Raw genomic sequence first — 18,222 nt, forward strand, 5'->3', positions numbered from 1 at the left:
ATTATCATGTTCCTCTGACTCAGCATTTTAAAGAGATTGGAATGTAATGAACTTTTGATGAACTAAGATATGGGTGGTTACCTCTAATGAATCACTGAGACAGAAGTTCCTTTCAATGAGAAGCTATTTGTACTAGAAAAAATGAATCAAGTTAAAGTTTTAATTGTTATTTCTCTCTTCCTTTTTCTCAAAAAAGAAAAAGAAGTATAAACCAATCAAGACAGAATTTAGAAAAAGAAAGTTTGACTTAGACTTTGCTAGTAATACTGCAAAAACATCCAGAATGTAAACACCATAGGATGGATCCAGACTGAATTAAGTACTGTTGAAATCCATTGAATCAGTTAGGTGTGGCTTAAATCTTACTGGCTTATTTGGGAAATGAATCCTGCCTACTTAATCTGGACCCAGCCTAAGTATTATTATTTTTCAGATGTGCAATTTGTAATGAAATTGAACTGAAACACCTGCAATGCTATTCTATAAAAAGAGGTGCCAGAACTTACCATGTTAGGCACCCTTGTAATGGCAATGGTGCTGGAACTGAGTTCCAGTGAGTTCTGAATGAGAAAAAGCCCTGCACCTAAGTAAATTCAACTGAGATGAACACTACACCATTCACGATCATCACCACCCCCACCCACCTTGTCTTGAGATTACTGGGCCAATGTGAAAAGCCACAGAGAAGCTGTTTCTACACCAATTGGAGTTTAATCCCTGGTCACAATCTGCTATTCTAGTACAGACTCTTCCCTACTCAGAAAGTATATCAAATGCATCCATGAACACATTTCTAATGGAGGGAATCCAGAAAATTGCAGACAGAGTTATGCCCATGCAATGGATCTTTTTCACCTTCTCCATTCCACTGTATCCCAGTACATCTCCTAAAAAGCCATTCTCAAGGGTCAAGGGATCCCCTACAGCAGTGTTCTTCAATCGTGGGTCCCCAGATGTTGTTGGGCTACCATTTCCACCATCCATGGCCATTGGCTAAATTGGAGTTGCCGTTCCACAAAATCTGGGGACCCAAGGCTGAAGACAACAGATGGAAGGAAGCAGAACTAGGAAGCTTCAGCTGGAGAGGGAATGCGGAGGCCCCACATGTACAAAAATGAAGGGCCTTCTCTGAGCCCTGCCCAATGTCAGGAATTAGCAATCCCATTTATTGACAGATTTAAGACCTATTTGAGTGTTGTCCAACCCCTTGTTGAACATGGGTGCAAGAAGCAGGGCTATATTGAATGGCTCTGTCCTGGACGTTGCACATGGTGTCTTGGTGTCTGCTTATACAGCCGTCATCCCTCAAGGGGGCCTCATGTTCATGCTGTATGTGTAGACATCGGAGTAGCACACAACAGCAGGGTTGAAGCTACTCGGCTCCTCACTCCTTTGTTGTTTAGTCTTACCTTCTGCGCATCTACCGCCTCAGCAATCTTGTCATATTTGTGTTCCTTGTTGTTTTACATTCTTGGAGGCTCAGCTCTTTCTTTCAGAGTCCAGGTGTTCGGAAGTGTGCCATAGGACTAACAATCACTTTCTTTGTTATATTTATTGCAAAAGAAAAAGATGTCGGTGTTTGATTAGTGAACCTCTGGAAGATTATTACTGGATTTATTTTACCTCTGGGGAAATACTGGTGTGTTCATTTTCCACCGTGTTCATTCTTCACGACATCTTTTGTGAGTTTTTTTAAAAAAATATGCAGCTAACCACAAGCTAGGCATTTTTTGAACTTGAGCAAAGGAAAAATGAGTGCCTCCCAGCTGCTCTAACTGTAAACGTAACAAAAATAATTAAAGGTAATTAAGTGTCATGTGTGTGCTGAGATTGAGGGGGTAGCTAGCAAGCAACTAAAGCGATTATGCAAGTAGACAGATCTTATCTATCAATGCTCATGGCTAAAGGGAGAAGAGAGGAAAAGAAAGGAGAAATTATGTGCCTTTCGCTATTGAGGTACAGAAGTGGCTGACATGCACACATAGTAGCCCTTTTTGTTTTCAGCAGGAGGCAAGCATGGAATGATTACTTTTCCCCCAGTTCATATTAAGTGTGGTTCAGGCTGGAGGAACCTGGATTCAAGCCACGTCTTTCAGTACAGTGGTGCCCCGCAAGACGAATGCCTCGCAAGACGGAAAACTCGCTAGACGAAAGAGTTTTCCATTTTGGAGGTGCTTCGCAAAACAAATCTCCTATGGGCTTGCTTCGCAAGATGAAAATGTCTTGTGAGTTCCTGCGGGGTTTCCCCCCCCCCCTTTTCTAAGCCGCTAAGCCGCTTATCATCTGATCTGATAAGCCGATAAGCCGCTAATAGCGCTAATAGCGCTAATCCGCTAATCCGTCAATGGGCTTGCTTCGCAAGACGAAAAAACCGCTAGACGAAGAGAATCACAGAGTGGATTCTTTTCGTCTTGCGAGGCACCACTGTATGTGGCTTTGATTACATCAAACTTTTGCACTTGTTTTTCAAAAGGTTGCACAGATATGATAATAATAATCTATCTCTTGGGGGTTTTTTGTTTGTTTTTTTAAAATGTAGCCTGCCTTACCACTGTCCAAGGCACCTTTCATAAGAATTAAAATCACAGTATTAAATGCAATAAAAACAATACTGAAATTAAAACTAAAATGGCAGTGACCTCCACATTCAGGACTATCAGGACATAGCTGACCTCCCATGGTATGTTTGTCAGGAGAAGGCAGGTCTGCCTCTCTCCTTTTGACAGCCATTTTGTGTTACGACATGCACCTCCATAGCAGCAGCTATTTTGTGACTGGCAGCTCCAGCACTCTCTCAAAATTGTAAAATGTGCCTGCTGATCTGAAAAGGTTGGCGACTCCTGGTGTAGGGTGTTGCATGAACAAACATTTCACCTACCATCTCAGAGAACAAGGCTTTCAACCAATTCCTTTGTGAGAAAAGAAACCTTTCCTTTCCCTCAGTTCTCAAGCTCTTGAGGAAGGGGGGACTGGCACAAAATGCTTGCTGCTGATAATTGTGTGCAGAAAGAAGGCCTCATGACCCAGCGAACATAAGGCAACTGGCCCTCTGCCCTTTTGTTATTTAAAGCTATATTCTAGTGGAGGAAAAACCAGGCTGATAGAAATCAAATTCATTAAGATTCTGTGTCACTGAAATCTTGTCTAGTGATGGCTTTAAATTCTTTTCAGTTTTATCCCCTAAAGACCATTTGGAATGTGACCCTGGCGGCCCACACTTGTCTTCTTCAATCAGGCCCACCTTTCTTGTTATCTGCCACCTGTAGGGGTCTGGCTAAAGTCAAAGTCATTATTTCTGGATCTGAACGTCCTCATGTGGAAAACACGGGGGGGGGGGGAGAGAGAGAGAGAGAGAGAGAGAGAGAGAGAGAGAGAGAGAGAGAGAGACTTCTCTTGCTATTACATGAAGTCGAGCAATACAGGGGATGGGGCATGTTTGTATATCTTTAAAGAGATTGTATTGCAGATATATAAATATAAACATGATTTGGGGGTTCTGTTAGTTAAAGAAAAACAGAGGACAAAAGCTTGAATACTGAGGAGCATATTTATTATATCCAATTCTTTTAAGGAGGATTGCGGTTGCCAGCTAATAGTATCTCCTCCTTGCCCTCACATCAGCCTCATTGCAACCCTAAAGTTGGACTGAAGCCCAGGTGAAGGAAAGGCCATATCTCAGTGATAGCGTATCGGCTTTGTCACCCAGTGCTGACAATACTGAGCTACCTATATGGACTTAATGGTCTGATTCAGTATAAGGCAGCTTCCTGTTTCCATTTAAACGACCCCATTATGGAGACCATGAGGACTTTAAACTTAATTTACCATCTGGCTGTTCACTGTGAGAACAAGATCCTGAACTAAATGGGCCACTGGACTCAACCCAGAAGTCTATTCTTATGTTCTTATGAGTTAAGAAGGAACTTATTTCAAAGGTTCTAACACCACACTTAATGCTGAGGTTGAGAAGATAGGTGATAGGCAGACAACCCAAGAGATTTTTTGGTTCCAGCATTCAAAATAGACACTATGCAAGCTAATATAACTGTCTGGAGTGTAACTGCATCCTATTGAAGTATGGGATGGAGCCTGTGGAGATCATGTGAATAAGGGCTATGAACTCTGCTCAGGTTGGGTTCCTTCCACACACACTGCAACAGTCGCAAGGCTCAAGTGCGTCTCTGCATGTTTATTCTGCATAGGGTAGGTTGGGATGGGGAATCAGTGGCCCTCTGGAAGTTGCTAGACTACAATTCCCATCAGCCCTAACCATTGATGATGCTGGCTGGGACTGATGGGAGCGGGAATCCAACAACATCTGGAGGGTCACAGTTTCCACATCCCTTGGACAGATAAAGGAAAAGATTGTGCACAAAGATTTTGTAATCTCAGTTGTTAAGAGACGTCTATTCCCCTCACAAAGCTATGATTCCCAGAGTGTTTTTAATAAATCCCTTTTCCCATAGAACGCAGGTATTTTACTGCTTTAAATGCATAGTGCAGATTGGGCTACAACCAATAACTCATACAGTGTGGTATATGAAATAAGGATTTTATTTAAAAACGTACTTGTTTATTTTTTAATCATTTCCCCCCTGCAACATAAAAAGAAACTCCCAAATGAAATTTATCTGCTTCCATTTTAGTTAATACTTAAAGCACTTTGGCAAAATAATTTATCCATTAATAATCACTGATACTTGAATATAAGATTGGCATTGATCCGGATCCTGCTTTTAAGGATATTTACCGTAGCAAAGGGCATTACTACTGCAGTGAGTCCCAACAGCATGCAATGATTCCCTATCAGGAGACATTAAATCATAAATTAATATGGGTCATCTGCAAATCCATCTGCTGCTGAGGAACTAAAGAGAGGCGTTTGCAAAAGGCTTTAGATTTAACTGTGAAGAATTTCTAAAGATTTACAAAGGCAGAAATGGCAATTTAGTACTTTGACCTTTTTTGGTGTGGGTCTCTGAGACTTTTAAAATCAATATTATCACTAATCCCAGAAGCAGCACAATATTTTGTTTCTACCTTTTCCAGTTTGAGTATCATGGAATTCCAACCACAAATAAATGGCATTTAAGTTTTAAAAATAATAGACAGAGCTGTTCCACCAGGCCTTTGGTCAGGGCACAGCCTGACTCCCTCCCTTGGCAATCTTCAGGGAGCTCTGGCCCAATGGTTGCCAGTGGCCTGAATTAATTAATTTTATAATGAATGATTTTAGAGTGTTGTTTATGCTATATTTTTATACTTTTATACTGTTTTATTGTTGTTAGCCGCCCTGAGCCCGGCTTCGGCTGGGGAGGGCGGGATATAAATATTTTTTAAAAAATTAATTATTATTATTATTATTATTATTATTATTATTATTATTATTATTATTATTGTTATTATTATTATTAATATTATTATTATTGTAAAACAAAATGAAACACACCCAAACACTTTCTTAAATGGGGTGCAGGGGAGATAATGTTTAAAGCTCAGTACTCCTTTTTCTTATTTCTTAATTCAGATCTCCACAAAAGTCAGGCATGGAACTGCAAAATTTGAAAGGTACAAAAAAAATGCCTCAAGGCCTCCAACTGACAAGCAGCCCATTTTTAAAATTATTTCGTTATCTTCATACCTTTATAGCCCACCTTTCCCCAACTGTAGAACGACATCATGCATTTGTTCTTACAAGGTGACTTGCTGGATACAAAAAAAAAATCCATATAATATCAACTTTAGATTAGCCTTTGTGATTTGAAATCATTTTTATGGTTATATAAATAGGCTAGAGAACACAGTCTTCACTTTTATCTGTGCATCTAATTGGTAAAAAAATAAAGGACATGTTTTTAAAATTATGTTTTCCTATCACAATACCAACTTCTTCTGGCTTGCAAGAATTAAACAGATAAATTTCATTATTCAGCGCACACTAGCAAACAGAGTTTTGTGGGGGAATGTATGGGGGATCTCAAGGGACATGCTAATTCAGTGGTCCAGGTAATTACTGACAGGGAATGCTATAGTAAAAACATCAGAGTGGTTTACAACAAACCCTGAACCCTTCTTTTTTATTATTTCGGGATACAGATGATAGCATAAATAATTTCCCGGCATGCTATAGGGACAACGGGGGGGGGGGGGGGGATTTACCTCTGAGGATATCTGTAATATCCATGGGTATATAAATCCTAGGAAATTTAAGGGGTGGTTCACAAGCCATTTATATTGATATAGTTTTAAAGAAATCAATAGGCTCTAGGTAGCAAAACAGGCCTAACTGCTATTTTAGTAGAATACTAAATGTCTGCATCATTCTTCGACACAGTACATGCCAGATTCACTGGAACCAATATGGTGTCATGGCTCTACTATTATTTCCATTCAGTTATGAAATCCAGTGGGTGGCCTTGGGCAAGTTACAGTTGCTCAATCTAGCCTCCTTCACAGAGTTCAGATAGGAAGGGTAGGGTGCATAGAAGAGAAGTAATATTTCCTTCCCAAATGTCGGTTTTATGACTTGGTGCTCAAGTGTCAGCTGGGCATAAAATATTAAAACAGATACTCTTGGGGGAAGCAAGCTTGTAGTTAGTGGTGTCTAAGGTAGAACTGTAGCTGTTTCTGAAATACATGTCCATCACTTGTTGACTGATGGAACCTTATATAAATACTCATGACATACAAGCCCAGAAGCATCATGGGAACCTCTTTGGAGTATGCCCAGCCCAGCCCAGATGTGCACATGGAGTGTGAGTCATGTCTAAGGACCACATGCATGTCAAGGGCCCACATATGTCAGCAACACAGCAAGCATCATAGAAATGGAACTTTAGCATCAAATTGTGGTACCCAGAACTGGACACAGTACTCCGGATGTGGTCTGACCAAGGCAGAATAGAGTCGGACTATTACTTCCCTTGACACTATATTTCTGTTGATGCAGCCTAGAATAGCATTAGCTTTGTTTTGCTGCTGCATCACACTCATGTTAAGCTTGTGGTCTACTAAGACCCCTAGATCCTTTTGTACTACTGGCAAGCCTGGTGGCCCCCATCTTGTATATGTGTAGCTTGTTATTTCTACCTAAGTGTATAACCTTACAATCGTCCCTATTGAAATTCATATTGTTAGATTGGGCCAAGTTCTCTAATTTGTTAAGGTCATCTTGAATCCAAATTCTGTCTTCTAAGGTATTATCTACCCCCTCCCAGTTTGGTGTCATCTGCAAATTTGATGAGCCTCCCTTCTGTTCCTTCATCCAAGCCATCTTTAAAGACATTTAAACAGTGGCGTAGCGTGGGTTGTCAGCACCCGGGGCAAGGCAAGGAATTAGTGCCCCCTAACCCGTGGATTTGCGCCCCTAACCCGTGAATTTGCGCCCCCTAACCCTAACCCCCAGATGTTGCGCCCGGTGCGGCCGGCCCCCCCTGCACCCCCCACGCTACGCCACTGCATTTAAATATCCTTTTCACATGTACTACTGGCAATCCAGGTGTTGTTTGTTTGCATGTTGCTTTTCTACAAGTTTGTGTTCAAAACAGCTCTCAACATATCAATTAACAATAGGTGCGCCAATCCAAAACAACAACAATAGAAACAATTGCAAATAACCATTGTCTCCATAAGTAAGCACATCATTAATATATAAATCAACACAACTTTGTAGGGGGAGGGGAATGCAAATTACCCAGTCCAACATCTTAAAACTATAATACAAGGCCCAATAGGTTTGAGTCTTCATCCTATAATGTTTTGGTCCTGAAATTTGTGAAAGTGGTTCAGCAAGCTTTTAGGACTTCGCTGATGATTCACATACTAGAATGAGCACAATTTAAGTAATTGCAATGAAATCAATTACCTATTCGTTAAATACTGAAATTATATTTGTTTGCTCTCTCCGGTTTTCCTGAAGATCCTTAAACAACTCTGTCTTGGAAACATAAACTGTAATTTGGCCTCCAGAGGAAAAAAGTGGGGGAGGCTAATCCCTCAGCACAATGTAAAATGCTTAAGCAGATGTTTATGAAAATCTGTGTCCTTGGGCCATGTATAGATTTGCTATGCTACAGTTGTCATCATAAGCTACAAAAAAAATTAGAAAGCTGCATTAAAGATTACCAAAGTTAAAATCCTAGAATTAGAGAACTAGATGGCCCCAAAGTCCCATTGTGTCTAAATCTTTCCTGCATGGCAGCACTACCCAACTGGAAGGAGCACTGTTTACAGTAGGTGGTATGTGGGAGGCAGTGTGTCGCCTCCAGAATTTCAAACCACAGATCACCTATTATTTTGGACTAGTTCATTAACTCTACAGTCTACATATTCCCCCAAGAAGCCCTGTGTATTAGCAAAACGATTGACCAAATCAGCCAAAATGATTTACCTCTTTGTGGTCATTCTCTAGTTGAGATTCCATTATAAACAGAGAACCAATGCCATGGGCTCACTTTTTAAAAAACATATGTGCAAAAACAACAAGGAGTCTTGTGACACTTTAAAAATTAAAAATGTGTTGTGATGTAAGCTTTTGTGGACTACAGGTCACTTCACACATACATGATTTTGCTTGTGTGTGCATTGTGTGTGTGTGTGTGTGTGTGTGTGTGTGTGTGTGTGGTGAATTATAAACAGTGAGGTCAGAAAGATATGACATGTACAGGTGGTGATAAATCACCTTACTAACGGTGGCCATTCACAAAAAAACTAGGTGCTAACACACATCCTGGCACTGGTAAGCCAACATGATAAAAATCAGTTGTGCCAACTGAGTCCACAAGTGGTAGCACTGAACCTCTTGATGTATCCAGTGGTTTTATGTTGTACCCTCCTCTGAAGTTCCTTTGATTAAGGATGGCCAATTGCAAAGTGTCCTGGGAGGCTGAAGTATTCCCCACGGGCCACGTCCAACGACAGATTTGTTTCCATTATTCTTTTCCATAGAGACTGGCCTCTTTGCACCATGTAGAATGCAGAAGGGCAGTGATGGTGGATGATCACTTATGTCCCTTTGGAAGATGAGCTGGTAAATGAACCACTGGCGGGGTGGATGACATTACCGGGTCCTGTAATACTGCTGTGGATGGAGTTGGTGGCATCAGTCTGCCCCAGGGTCTGCTCCCTGTGTAGATATCCCTGTCATTGTTGCTGAGTAGCTGTTTTAAGCAGTGGTGGCTGGTGCCCATTGGGAATGATGGGGTGGAAGGCAGGAAACCTAACAGTAGGTGGCGCTAGAGCCAATGAGAGGAAGAGTTTGGAAATTCTAGCTTTGCCCCCATGCTACAAGTGCAATACTGAGGAGGAAGAGGAGGAAGCTGACTGGTTATATAAGAAAGAAGGCAAGCAGGTGTAGGTTGACTAAGGACAGGTGGAGGTTGTTGGAGCAGCCCCAATGTACCAACCTCCACTGGTTTTAGGTTGTGTGAAGCTCTTTGTAAGCAACTACAGGCCTTCCATCCAAGGCTTGGAAGAGGGAAATGTAATTGTCTGGAATGGGCTGTAGAAAACTGAACATATAGTGATTTAGGGAATATAGTGTTTAGGGAAGTTTTTAATGTTTGATTTTTTTGTGTTTTTAATATTCTGTTAGGAGCCACCCAGAGTGGCTGGGGAGGCCCGGCCAGATGGGCAGGTTATAAGGAAATAAGTAAGTAAGTAATAAATAAACAAATAATCTAATTTTGACTTGTAATTGACAACAAGTAGTGTTCTGTCATTTTTCTCTCCTCTAATAGATTGTTTGTGAGAAGTAGACTGTAGACCACAAAAGCATACGTCATAATAAATTTGTTTGTCTTTCAGGTGCCACCAGTCACTTTTGCTGCAAGACGCTATGTCGCTACTCCTTTTGGAAATGGTTACATATCTGTGCAGGTAAAATTATGTGGTCTGGATGCTTAAGTACATTGTAGAGTCCATTTAACTTTCTGAGTGTTACACTTCCGCAAATGTGCTGCAGTTTTCATTACATCTGACTTGATTGGCAGGGTTTAGATAATTTGTTTTCTAATTAACATGGCTTTCTGCTTCATTCTGATTAGCTTCTAGCAGGTAGGTTCAGAGAACGCAGTTGGCGGTGACAGTGTTTTGCTCTCCATGGTAACTAACTTCCTGAGAGATGCTTAATTGCCTGATTGTCTGTTTCGGAAATGCTGCTGTTTTGGATGCTACCCTTGCATTCACTTAAACAGAAGAGCTCCTCTTAACCAGTTATACAGTGGTACCTCGGGTTACATACGCTTCAGGTTACATACGCTTCAGGTTACAGACTTCGCTAACCCAGAAATAGTACCTTGGGTTAAGAACTTTGCTTCAGGGTAAGAACAGAAATCGTGCTCCGGTGGCATGGCGGCAACAGGAGGCCCCATTAGCTAAAGTGGTGCTTCAGGTTAAGAACAGTTTCAGGTTAAGAACGGACCTCCGGAATGAATTGAGTACTTAACCCGAGGTACCACTGTATAGAGAAGCAAAGGATAGTATAGCATGGGGTCTAAACTGCTGGTTGTTGGGCATGGTAGGTTGGTTTTATTTGTACTTATTTTATTTGTACTGTTTTTGCTGTTGTAAGCAGCATTAGGACCTCAGTAAGAAATCTAATAAACAATAACAGCTGCTTTTGACCCTCTGTGTGCATGTACGGATGCTGCTTACCAGAGCCGGTCCACCCACAAGGAAGGTTGGGGCAACAGGATCCAGAGCGACAGCAGATTCTGATGCAGATCTTTATTTCCCCCCTTGTTCCTGTTGTAGATCTTCACTCACCCCTTATTCCCTGGTTCAGGGGGGTGTTTTTGTGGTTCACTTCAGGTGCCAAAATGTCTCAGGCCAGCCCTGCTACTACTATAGAATAGAAAGTGGAAGAGATGAACAAACTGTTGCACAGCACCTTGATCTCTGAGCATTTTGAGATTCCAGGCATTCTAGGCTCTTACCCAGGGTTCATGTTTCCTTTGGAATGAGGCACAATGGAGACTGTGGTGTCTTTATGATTTATAGTTTATTTATATGTACAACCTGTGCCAGGACGCGGGTGGCGCTGTGGGTTAAACCACAGAGCCTAGGACTTGCCGATCAGAAGGTCCGCGGTTCGAATCCCCACGACTGGGTGAGTTCCTGTTGCTTGGTCCCTGCTCCTGCCAACCTAGCAGTTCAAAAGCACATCAAAGTGCAAGTAGATAAATAGGTGCCGCTCTGGCGGGAAGGTAAACGGCGTTTCCGTGCGCTGCTCTGGTTCGCCAGAAGCGGCTTAGTCATGCTGGCCACATGACCCAGAAGCTGTACGCTGGCTCCCTTGGCCAATAAAGCGAGATGAGTGCCACAACCCCAGAGTCGGTCACGACTGGACCTAATGGTCAGGGGTCCCTTTACCTTTACAACCTGTGCCTATGATGGAGGGGCTCACAGCATTAGCACGAAAAGGTTCTTGCTTCTGCAGCTATCTGCAGCCTTGGATTCAAGCATGACTCTCTCTCTCTCCGGCTTCCCAGCCTGCAGCTTTGCTTCCAGCTTCCAGCTCACATAGCTCAACTCTTAACTTTGCCTTTGTCTTTCTAACTATCAGTGAGTTGAGGGGGGGGCATTTGTCTTCGTGGCATAGTCGTGTTTGATTTTCACTGTTGAAAGTAATAGTTTTCTGCATATCATTGGACAAACAGCACATTAAAAGGATCTGGAACATACATGCATAGAAACATACAAATCCTTCTTCAATTAAAGCTGCAATCTACCCCTCGGTGAGCTTCACACTCTGCTTCAAGAATTAAATTATGTTCTTCAATTAGCTGTATCTTTCTTTCTGCAGTTCTAGTTTCCACTCCATCAAAGAGCTAGTTTACTAAATCAATTTTAGACTCCATTAATTCCAACTTTCCTTTTTAGCAGACTCTTCTAGAGCTCGATCTTCTTGTAGTAGTATTCTAGTGTCAAACACAACTTAGTCTTTTTTTAAAAAAGTTTTACCAAATTTTAGCCTGCAGGCAGAAGTGTCCTAACGGATGCCTTACTTCATTTCATCTGGTCACCTGTATTAGTAGAAACTTGCTACACCATCCTGATGTATATCAAAATAAGTTGTTACAAAAGTATGTTTTTCATCATATCAAAGACGGCATGAGAAACGGGGTGAGGAAATTAAGTAATGCACCTAAGGCAGCTGTCAAGAATGGAGCTGGCAAGCTGGGTTGTAGATGAACTGATGAGAACTGGCTCAAAGTCTTTGTAAAAGCCATCAATAAGGATAGGATTCTAACCTATGAATCCAAGTGACAGACAGACATAGAAGATATCCTGTTATTGCTACAGCCCAGTTAGTACGCAAGAACATTTGCTGATCTCTTAAAATGGACCACACATAAATATACATAATTGGATTTCACTACACTTATTGACAAAACATATGAAGAGACTCAGTTGAAAAGCGCTGTGAGTTCCAGAATACAAATGTTAATTCTCTGGCTTTTTATCTGTGGTTCATCTGTAATTCACACAAACCCTGTTCTAGTCATTTAGCCTCCTCGCTTGATGCAGAACCCTGCAGATTATCACTCTCCAACTTGTGGAGGGCAATGCAGACAGTGGTGGAGAGTGGGTGGAGCTTGCTCACTCATTTCCGCTCTTCCTGCTCATGTGTTTAGCTATCCCAGAAGACAAATGACTGATTAGGGCTATAGACAAGGCATCATTGGAAGCTGCAGTCATAAAGTGAGGAACACTAGGCCCAGGATACCTGACGAACTGCCTTGTCCAATATCACCCTGCTTAATGACTCACATATTAATCTAAGGCCCCACTCCATGCCTTTCTGCTCCCTTAAAGTGGAGCAGATTGCCAAGCAGAAACTATGAGGGTCTTCTCAGCAATTGTGCCCAGGCTTCTGAATTCTCTGCTGTGGGAAGCCCAGGGCTGTTTTCCTGCAGATGAAAGTTTCTGCATTTGAATAGTGTGTAAATATTTTGTAGCATTAGGTAGAGGTATGCATCATATTCAGAAAAATCCTGAACCCATACACGCACAAAACTCATCTTCTGCTCCTAACACCTCCCTATTGTGTACTTAACGTGGGATTTAATGTCAAGCTACATAATTTGTATTGTATGGGTTATTACCAGTACTAAAATAAAAGTACATTCCCCAGTTTCTTCTGCTCATGGAAAATTGGGTTTGTTTTTGCCTCTAGTCTTGTCTAACTTAATGCTGCAGAGCTAAAGAAGACATGCTGAATAAGAGCGTAACATTTTTATAGCCACTTTAAAGGGCGGGGGGGGGGGGGAATCAGCTTTATGGAACACTTCGCTTTACAAATGCATTTGTGTTTTCAGTGTGCCATGGATGATGGTCATCTGTTACTTCCTAATCAGCATTTTATTACCAACCCAGAGAGAGGGTTTTGTTGGGTGGGTGGGTGGGAGGGAACCAATATGCTTTCAAAGCTCTGGGAAGACTAGATATTACCTGAAAATAGCATCTGCCAATATTTATATGTTTGATTTGAAGGTATGAGAATGTTTCTGATGTCTGATGTGTGACCACAGAGCAAGAGGTAAAATGAAGTCACCAAATCCTGCTATCACAGTGGCCTGCCAGATGTCTATGGGAAGCTCACAAGCAGGAATTGGGTGCAACAAAACTCTCCCCACTGAGCCAAGTGGTGCTCAGAGACATACTGCCTCCAACCGTGGAGGTACAATATAAACAGCAGCCAAGTAGGATGGTGAGAAATAAGCTTTGTGCTATAGAATTGTCCACCCCCACCATCTATATGCATCTATTATAAAATGCTGTTTGGCCTAAACAAACATGATGCTTCAACCAAGTTAATTAAGAATCAAGTATTTTACAGAGTGAAGAGCGCACAAACGAAGGCTAGTATTGACCTCTGTCAATATCATTCTAGATTAGAATAATGCCATCTGCCTTTATTTGCAGTTCCCAAGATTAGTCTCTAAGCAACCAGCTCACTCCCTAAGCATGCAGGGGGTAATAAAAATGTCAGTGTGGTTTCCTCCATTCCTTGAACAACACTTATCACCATTACAATGGAGACAAAGACAATGTCTAGACTCAATGGACTAGTCATTGACACTGACTTGGGTTGATCTATAGACCATTTAAAACCTACTGGTGATGTGGTTCAGATTTTAACTGCATATATTTTATGCTAACCTAAAATGTGAGATTCCTTGAAAGGCTCCAAATGTGTTTTCTCTAAAAAATTGTTCACTTTCTTTCCCGTTGATAAAACAAAAGAACCCCAAGATGCTCTTTATTCCTCATACATCAAATCTTATCTAAAAGGAAAACATTTTGTCAGAGATATTGCTTAAGGCAATACAATATATTTTTGACTGTCAAAAGAAAATCACTTTGATTAAAGTGTGCCCTTTTTTTCAGCCATTTTAATATTGCTGCTTTGCTGAGTGAATGCAGTGATACAGATCAACGCTTTCCCTTGAAATCAGAATTATTTCAGTGGCTGGTTGAGTGGGCCCCTATGCTTAGCTTCCACTTGATTAAAATGACTATCAGAGTGGCTTTGCACCCTGCACCCCCCACAAAAATGAGGTTAATGTGTTTTGAAGCCTTAGAAGGATGAAGTCTTTTGTGTCAGGAGACATAATGGAGTATTATGGTAGCAGTCATTCCACACAATTGAAATAGTTTATTTCATATTCAGTACCATTCACCATGGCATTTTGCTAGCAATATCAAGGGGAAATGCTTCTCTTTTCATGATTTTCCAGATCTGTTACATTAGTCAGTAGCAAATGGTAGTCAATAGGCATTTCCTGGGTTTCTACCACTCTCTTCATCAGTACAGAGGTGAGTGGAGTATACCTGGCTCTTGGTTGGTGTAGCAACTCTCTTTCCTCTTTGGGTGGACGTGATCTTCTCCATAATCCAGTTTCAATTGGCTATGCCTGGGATGGGGAACTTTTGGCCCTCCCATCAGCACCAGCAAGCATGGCCAATGGCCAGGGATGGTGACTATGCTTCATCAACATCTGGAGAGTAAAAGGATCCCCTAGCTTGCCATTGTCCATGATGACTGGGGCTGATGGGAGCTGGATGAAGTTTCCTGGACTCAGCTTGGAATTATGACTGACATAGGTGTATGCTAACATACACACACTTGCAATTCCAACCCCACAATCAGATCCAACTCCTTTGCTACTGCTACTACATGGGCCACTGCTCTGGCAACAACTGCTACTCCAGCAATAGTCTAGGAGCTCTCTCCATATCCCCCATGCCGGTGCCCAGAACAAATGCTGCCACTGCAGCAAGTCAACAGTCATGGAGTTCAGGCTGATCAGTAGCTTGAGTAACAGATGGCAAAGTCATAGAGCCTGGAGGGAAAATAAATGATCTCAAAAATATGCATTGTTGAGTGCCATCACAATCTCTAAGTGGTGTGAGATTCTGGGCTTTCAGATGTGTACCCAGGGTTTGTGTTTCCTTTGTGATATATGGTTTATTTACACATATATACAACCTGAACCTATGATGGAGGGGTTCATAGCATTAATACTTTGGCCACCTCATGAGAAGAGAAGACTCCCTGGAAAAGACCCTGATGTTGGGGAAGATTGAGGGCACAAGAAGAAGGGACGACAGAGGACGAGATGGTTGGACAGTGTTCTCGAAGCTAGAAACATGAATCTGACCGAACTGTGGGAGGCAGTGGAAGACAGAAGTGCCTGGCGTGGTCCATGGCGTCACGAAGAGTCAGACACGACTAAACGACTAAACAACAACAACCTGAACCTATGATGGAGGGGTTCATAGCATTAATACCCCAAGTGGGCCTTGCTTCCTCCACAGCCTTGGATACAAACAGAAATCAAGCATCACTCTGGCTTCCCAGTCTGTTGCTTCTAGTTCACATGACTCACTCTCCACTCTCAACTCTGTCTTTGTCCTTTTAACTACCTGTGAATTGAGGGAGGAGCCCCCACCCATTTGCCATCTTGCACTGAGTCCCTTACTTTGTTCCCCTTAATGGCTTGTCACCCAGAAAGGTAGCTTGGCTATTAGAAGAGGGCCCAAGCATTCAGCCTCACCTCACCTCCCTTAACAGCATTATTAGAACAGCTTCACATGTGAACCATGTGTGGATATATGTACAGTGGTACCTCGGATTAAGGACTTAATTCGTTCCGAAGGTCTGTTCTTAACCTGAAACTGTTCTTAACCTGAAGCACCACTTTAGCTAATGGGGCCTCCTGCTGCTGCCACGCCGCCGGAGCACAATTTCTGTTCTCATCCTGAAGAAAAGTTATTAACCTAGGTACTATTTCTGGGTTAGCAGAGTCTGTAACCTGAAGTGTATGTAACCCAAGGTACCACTGTACATAGAATACAATATGCAAATATTCAAAGCCAGTAAGTCATCTTTTTTTATATATATTTGAGGACTTTTTTTGTTTTGTTTAACACTAGTTTGATATGTTCTATCCAATTCAGAAATCCCCCTTTAAACTTTTAATAAATCTTCCCAAACCTTCAAACAGCAGGAGACTGAGAGATTTGTTTCCTGCTGCAATAAAATGTAGCTGCCAATTGCACAATGCATATAAATCCATAATAAATAACTTACTCGCAGCTTTGGCTCATTTACATATTCCCTAGCATCTACAAGTCGTTCTTAAGGGTATAGAAGTACATATAAAATCCCCAGCAAGCCTTGTGTTCTTGATCTTATCACAGGGAAGTATGTCAACAAGCCCTAGAGCAGTGTTAGTGGGTGGAAAGCATTTTTTAAAATGTTGCTTTGCTAGGAGCAGGTTCTACTTGAGAAAAATGTTATATGGAAGCTGGCAGGATATACCTAAGGGAACAGCAAGCAGACTGGGTAGACATTCTGTTTTCCTTAGGCAGACTGTCCTGGAGAGTATGCAAGATCCTTGCAAGGCCCTTTTTGAATCTTAAATCAACTTGGAGGCAGGGCAGGATGGGGGTGCTCACACAAGCATTGCATTACTCATGAACCAAAAATACAGCCGCAGGCAAGATTTCAGCTTCTAGTAGTAAAAGTAAGCACTTAAGTCTCAGCAAGAAAAGCTGACAGAATGTTTGGCAGCGAACACTGAAGACTCTAGTCCTCACCAGCAGGGAGGAATTGAACATTGAAGTGGAAGCAGCTGGGAACCTTGGGAGGAAGTGATCATGTCCTCTTGGGTTTCCCGATACAGAGGCGAGGGAAAACTGAGTGTACTCAGACATGCACTCTGGACTTTTAAGTTCTTTCCAGAGGTTCTATCATGTCTTTAATCCAGATGTGTTGGGCTATTTTGGAGCATTATTCTAACCCAGTGAAATCCATGAATATATTGTTACACACCACCCCAATCTCCACAAAGGGTGTGAGATTCCAGGGGTCCCAGGCGCTCACCCAGGATTGTGTTTCCATTGGGAGGACTGAGGCACAGTGGAGGCTACTGTCTTTAAGGAATATTATTAACCCATATTTACACCTGGAGGAGGTGCAGAACATTATATCCCAAGAGCATCTTTCATAGATTCAGCAAGCTTGTGTCTGAAACAGCAGTCAGACATGGTTCCCGGTCTCTTAGTGCAGCCTCCTTCTGCCAGCGCCTCATGGAGGTCTGGCCTGTGTTCTTCTCGCTCTTCCCAGCACACCCTTAATGACACTCCGTTGTTTCTTAATGGCTCTGCACTTAACTAGCCAGCTGGTTTGCATAGGCTAGCCCAAGAATCCCTGTGCAGCTTGTATTTTCCCGTCAATATCCCAAATATTATCTAGATTCTGGCATTCATTTATTTCTTGGGTTTTAGGGGAGCATTCATATGTTCTTAATCCTTGACTAAGGTCCTCTTTTCACCATTTCAAAAACAAACAGTTAGTGATAAATGTATAATGCCACACATTATAAAATAAACACAGTCTCTCCTTGCTGATCTATCTGTACAGCGTCTCATCATGAAGTTTATTTGGGCTGCATTTGCACAATCGAATGAAGCACATGTTTCTCATTTGGTCCCCCAGAGAACTACCCTTTGATCTCTTTTGTCTCACCTGCCTTGATTCATTTCATGTCAAATGCTGCTTGACAGCACATGGCCTGACCAATTGGAATTTGTACACTGATGCTTCATTTGTCTCACTCTTTCATTTCATGGTTTCATCTAGTTCATGTGGCCAGTAAATGCCCTTAGGAACTACATTTGTAAAGCTAAAAAAATGCTTCCTAGTAATCTGTT

At 41.9% G+C, this 18,222-nt stretch overlaps 1 long non-coding RNA gene across 4 annotated transcripts in view; it reads left to right on the forward strand.

The window, feature by feature from the left end:
- The window catches only part of LOC310689700, an 88,559-nt gene that overhangs the window by 42,443 nt on the left and 27,894 nt on the right, over positions 1-18,222 (forward strand). For all 4 annotated transcript variants that reach the window (XR_014517588.1, XR_014517589.1, XR_014517590.1 and 1 more), the window contains exon 5: positions 9,805-9,876. This is a non-coding gene — a long non-coding RNA (uncharacterized lncRNA). The remainder of the gene's footprint in view (positions 1-9,804; positions 9,877-18,222) is intronic.

This window comes from Podarcis liolepis (genome assembly GCF_965112155.1).
Source record: "Podarcis liolepis genome assembly, chromosome: 12".
Classification (NCBI taxonomy): domain Eukaryota; kingdom Metazoa; phylum Chordata; class Lepidosauria; order Squamata; family Lacertidae; genus Podarcis; species Podarcis liolepis.